Genomic DNA, 5894 nt, shown 5'->3' on the forward strand with positions numbered 1-5894 from the left:
AGCAATGTGACTGACCACCAGGTGTTCCAAGAGATTACTGCATGACTTATCTTTTCTGAGAACTGTTTGCAAGAGGAAGAGAAAGATAACCTTGCCATAAATTCTTTCTCAAGGTTACTTGTGCAGGCAGAATGTCTTGCTTAAGTCAACTGTTTGTAGAGCCATATTATATTTTTTGGTAATGAATGTTGTTTCTCCAGCTCCCGACAAGAACTATCCTGGCTGCTCCCCTACAATGGTATCACTGTGCCTCAGGATAACTGCTATGCCTCCTATGGTCTCTGTGGAATTCATTATTTCGATGCTGGTTACCTTGGTTTTAAAGCCTACTTCACTGCCCGTTGAAAAGGCACTGTGTGGAGTCTTTCAGATTCTGACTGGCTCAGGACAGTAGCAGCAGGAGATATATCTGGGGAGCTCATTGCAGCTGTATTGCCTGATATGGCATCGAACCCAATCAATGTCAAGAAGCCTGCAGAAAGGAGATTTGCTATATATAAAGCAGATCTGATACCATACCAGAACAGTCCAGAAGATCAAGACAACTCTTCTGCTTCATCTGAGGCCCCCAATCCTCCCAAAGCTAGAACATACCCTGAAACCATCACCCACCACTACTTGCTCTTTCAAGATACAGATTTGAGTTCCTGCCACAGTCTGCTCCATAGAGAACCAATGATGGGCGTGCAGGAAGGAGAGGGGCATTCTCAGCTTTGCTTTGACAGGCTGCAGCTGGAGGCTATTCATAAGGTACGTTTCAGCCCAAACCTGGACTCCTATGGATGGCTGGTATCTGGGGGGCAGTCAGGGCTGGTTCAGATCCATTTTGTCCATGGACTCACCTCCCCGCTGGCCCATTGTGTGCAGCTTGAAAGCCAAGCCCACCTCAATGCTATGTTCCAACTGAAGGATCCTTTCCAACTGAAGGGCCTGGTTTCTCTCCAGCCAGCTATTGCCTTCTTCCCAACCCCTAGTCTGGTCCAAACAGGACCTTTGGATTGAAGTCTACCAAGCACAAATAGTCCCAATGCACAGAGCATAGGAACTGGGCCCTTCTTGGACGGTGATGGTGCCAGGCCTGGATCTTTAGGCATATCTGCCCAGGACTCCTTAAATCCCTCTCCTTCCACTGACTTCTATGGTCATAGCCCCCTGTGGGTAGAGGGGCTCTCCTTCCACAATGATCCTCTGCCTAAAACCATGGCTCACAAGAAACATTCAGGCCTGACCTAGGCGTGGGAGTCAAATTGCTCATATTGAACATATTGTAAAGTGTTGGGTCTCCAGGACCCTCATAATTGTGGCATAACTTATGACGAGGCCTATTGTAACTTCCTGAGCCTGACTAAAGTTTGGTGACCTGTCTCTGGCCACTCACTTCCTCATGGAGGTGACTCAGCAGGGCCCGACCTCAGACTGCCTCTCCCCAATCGCAGCTGGCGTGGCCAATTCCCAGTGGCCCACAGCCATTGCCCAGATGACATACATCTTTGCCCTTCCCTTTTCCACACCCCTTTTTGATTAAACTATATAAGGTAATGCCTGACGCAATAAAGTGAGTTCCTACCTCGACAAGACTCCCGACTCAGTGTGGTTTTTGAGTCACCGACACTCACCATCCCGCTCAGCCCTAAGAGAGGAACACAGGCTGATCCTGGCCTCTCTCCCTATGCCGTACCTGTCGGAGAGCGATCCGACAGTAAAGGAGGTAAAGCTAAGTAAAGGTACTGGGTGTTTTTGAGACCACTTGTGAGTGGGTGTTTGGATATCTTCATGAAGGCTCCTGTCTATTTCTAGGATACAATGTTATTGCCTTCCAAACTTCCTCTTTAGAATAACCAACACACAGGCCCAATGGGGGTGACAGTAACTTATTGGACTGAAGCTGCTCATAATACTTCTTTAACTGAGGGACACCACAAGCACCCTACCAGTAGAAGAACAGTGACTTAGCTCTTACTTTTTCCTGCTTGTGAAATAATCTTAATCATTGATCATTTGACCTCACTTGAACACTCCTAGATAGTAGTGTTTTTAAAAACTTTAAAGCTGGGCATGGTGGTACACACCTGTAATCCCAGCACTTGGGAGGCTGAGGCAGATGGATCACAAGCTTGATTTCAGCCTGGGCTATATAGTGAGACTCTGTCTCATAAAACCAAAAAGAAAAAAAAATCTTCTTTATATCACGTCAGAGTATACCTCTATTTATTTTACTAGTGGGTGTTAGGAAACCTAATCATTCTTCCCTGTGATTGCCCTTTTAAGTACTTAACAATAGCTATCATGTGTTTCCCAACGCATTTTACTTCTAGATTAAATACCTTTAGTTATTTAAAACAAAAAACAAAAAAACAAAAACCAGGAGTAAAACTGGGTGTGGTGGCGCATGCCTTTAATCCCAGCACTGGGGAGGCAGAGGCAGGTGGATCTCTGTGAGTTCAAGGCCAGCCTGGTCTACATAGCAAGTTCCAAGCCAGCTTGGGGCTACAGGGACCCTGTCTCAACCCCCCCCCCCAAAAAAAAGAGTGAGTATGGAACATTCATACCAACTGTCTTTAAAACAGAATTTTTGTTTCTGGATGACAAAGTGAGAAGGTAGATGAAGCCAGTCAAGATAAACTGGAAGACAGGACAGAATATGAAAAATGTTTAGGAAAGACAGGAGGGGCTGGAGAGATGGCTCAGTGGTTAAGAGCACTGGCTGCTCTTGCAGAGGACTACTAGGTTTTGATTCCCAACACCCTCAGGGCGGCTTACAGCCATCTGTAATTCCAGTTCCAGGGGATCCAACACCCTCTTCTGACCTCCTCGGGCATTGCACGACACAGGTGCACTTAAACACATGCAGGCAATACACCCATACACATAAATAATTTTTTTTTGAAATGGGCTTCAAAATATCTATTTATACTGCTGAGTAGCATTCCATTTTACATCTGCACTGTAGTTTGTTATTTGTTGACCTGTTCAAACCTTTCTCAACAACTATAGACTCAGTCAGGCGTGGTGGCGCATGTCTTTAATCCCAGCACTTAGGAGGCAGAGGCAGGTGGATCTCTGTGAGATCAAGACCAGCCTGGTCTACATAGTTCCAGGCCAACTGGAGCTTCTGGGGACCCTGACTCAAAAAGACCCCCCCAAAAAAATATTACTTCTCTTCGGGGGGTGGTCCCTCTTTGAGAAGAAGGGGGAAGAAATTAAAAGTATTCTAGTGGGTGTTTGCAGTCTCTCAACCTGGTTTTTGTTACTATGACAAATATATGAGATAATCAGTTTAGATAGGGTCTCCCTGTAGCCCCAGCTGTCCTGGAACTCACTATGTAGACCAGGCTGGCCTTGAACTCTAGAGATCGGCCTGCCTCTGCCTCCCAAGTGCTGGGATTAAAGGCATGTGCCACCACGCCCAGCAGAGATAATCAGTATAAAAGGAGGAAAAGTTTTTTTGGCAGAGGTCTCAGTTTGTCCTCACTTGGTTCCATTCCTTTGGACCTGTCAAGAGGCAAATTTGGTGTGGAGCTGTTATACAGGAATACAGGAATTTCCTTGGAATTAAAACATTCCATCTTAGACAGAAGCTCTTTATGACTCAGGATTTTGTAAAGGGTGTTGAAACATTCCATTCTTCAGAGAAGCTCTTTAAGACTCAGGAAGTTCTAAACCAAGGCTTGTTAAGACTCAGGAAATCTCTGAAACTGACTGGATGTACTAGACCCCTCCTTTTTCAAGCTTCTATAAGAAGGACTACTGATATTGGACAATCCAAGCTGCCTGGAATAGACACTGAGACCAGAGGAGCTGCCTAGAAGCCACTCTCGGACCTTTTGAGTTGTCTGGAGGTTAAGCAGTGAGCTGCAGGGTTCCAGCCGTCTTGAGTCATCACTCATGCTGGGGTGGGCATTTGGTGGAATAGTGGCCTTTGAGCCATTCCTGCTTCTTTAAACAACCCCTCACTCTTGTAAGCAATCCCGATAAAACCCATTGGTTCAGGTTGGAAAATATTTTCTGGGGAGCTGAAGTGATTGATGGCTTATGGTTAAGGGCAAGTACAGTTCTTGTAGAAGACTAGAGCTTGGTCCTAGCACCTACCAAGTGGGTGGGCTCAGAACTGCCTGGAACTCCAATTCCAAGGGCTCCAATACCTTCATGTAGCCTCTGGGCCTACTTACACTCACATGGGCACACAGACACACACATACAGACATACATAATTAAAAATAAATTGCTGGGCGTGGTGGCGCACACCTTTAATCCCCAGCACTCTGGAGGCAGAGGCAGGTGGATCTCTGAGTTCAAGGCCAGCCTGGTCTACATAGTGAGTTCCAGGACAGCTGGGGCTACAGGGAGACCCTGTCTCAAAAAGACCAAAAAAAAAAAAAAAAAAAAAAAAAATCAATAAATCATTTTTTTGCTGTGCAAATATATTTCCATGGCATTTTTCATTTTTTGTCTCAAATAGCTTTTTTGTTTTTTACATCCGTGTGTGTATGTGAGGACTACACGTGGCTATCAAACTCCAGCTCATCAGGCTTGGCACTAGGCACCTTTACCCACTGAAACATCTCATGGGCCCTCAAATAGTTTTATGTCACACTTTCATGAGAGATATTTTGTGATGTGCAGTTTAGCTTGGTGGCCAGTTCTTTATCCCTGTTACCTTTTTCACTGCAGAAAGTGGTGGTAAATGACCAGTCTTTTCAGATACTGGGAAAATACTGAAAGTTGTTGAATACATCTATCTAGTTTTCTGGGGTTTTTTTTTTTTTTGGGTGGGGGTCTTTTTGAGGCGGGGTCTCCCTGTAGCCCCAGCTGTCCTGGAACTCACTATGTAGACCAGGCTGTCCTTGAACTCACAGAGATTCCTCCGCCTCTGCCTCCCGAGTGCCTCCTGAGTGCTGGGATTACAGGCGTGCGCCACCAGTTTGTTGTTTTTGGTCTTTTTGAGACCAGGTCTCCCTGGAGTCCAGGCTGGCCTGAACTCAGGTCTGCAGACGACCCCCTCCCCCGACACACACTGCTGTAAAGCCTCACAAGACAGGCCCTGAGGCCCCTTGCAAAACAGGAACTGGCCAGGCAGCCGCATTTACAGCTGTCTCAGCACAAAGCTGTTCCCCAGATAATTTTAGAAGATACACAGGCCCCTGCACCTGTGACCCAAGACCTGATGTTTACAAAAAGCGGTCTCAGCACAAACTGCTGCTTTCCCCCTGATAAGTTTCACAGTGAGCAGGCCCCTACTTCCCTTGAAACTGTAAAGATTATTTTCCCCACATTCCGCATTCCCCAATCCCGCTATAAGAACTTCCCCAGCAGTCAGCAGGCAGCTGGTTGCTTTTCTCTTCCCAGCTGAGCTGCCAGCTACCAGCAATCGTAATAAATAAACTTTGCTTTGCTGGAGTCCTCCTGTGTTTTCTGTGGCTGCCTGGCTTTTAGCTAACACTATGTAAACCAGGCTGGCCTTAAACTCACAAGATCATAGAGATCCTCCTGCCTCTGCCTCCCAAGCGCTGGGATTAAAAGCCTGTGCTACCATGCAGGCCGAATACATCTATAGAGTATAAAATATCTTTTTTTTAAATTTAAATTTAAATTGAGTATAAAATATCTTTTTTTTAAATTTAAATTTAAATTTCATGTGTATGAGTGTATTGCCTGCTTACAATAGGTAACTGCACCCGTGTCCTGCAATGCCTACGGAGGTCAGAAGAAACTGTCGGATACCCCTGGGACTGGAGTTAGGGACAGTTGTTAGCTGCCATGTGGGTGCTGGGAATCGAACCCGGGTCTTCTGCAAGAACAGCCAGTGTTCTTGACCGCGGAGCCATCTCTCCAGCCCCGAGAGTATAAAATATCTTTTGAAAAAAAAAAAAAGTTAGTTGCTAGATTTCTGACTC

At 45.9% G+C, this 5894-nt stretch overlaps 1 pseudogene across 1 annotated transcript in view; it reads left to right on the forward strand.

The window, feature by feature from the left end:
* LOC103752358 overlaps positions 1–974 on the forward strand; it is a 17059-nt pseudogene extending 16085 nt beyond the window's left edge. Inside the window, exon 5 of the transcript XR_001872114.1 lies at positions 212–974. The product of XR_001872114.1 is annotated as a general transcription factor 3C polypeptide 2-like (transcript). The remainder of the gene's footprint in view (positions 1–211) is intronic.
* Positions 975–5894: the final 4920 nt, after the last annotated feature.

The sequence above is a fragment of the Nannospalax galili genome, unplaced genomic scaffold (genome assembly GCF_000622305.1).
Source record: "Nannospalax galili isolate Female #2095 unplaced genomic scaffold, S.galili_v1.0 scaffold1368, whole genome shotgun sequence".
NCBI lineage: Eukaryota > Metazoa > Chordata > Mammalia > Rodentia > Spalacidae > Nannospalax > Nannospalax galili.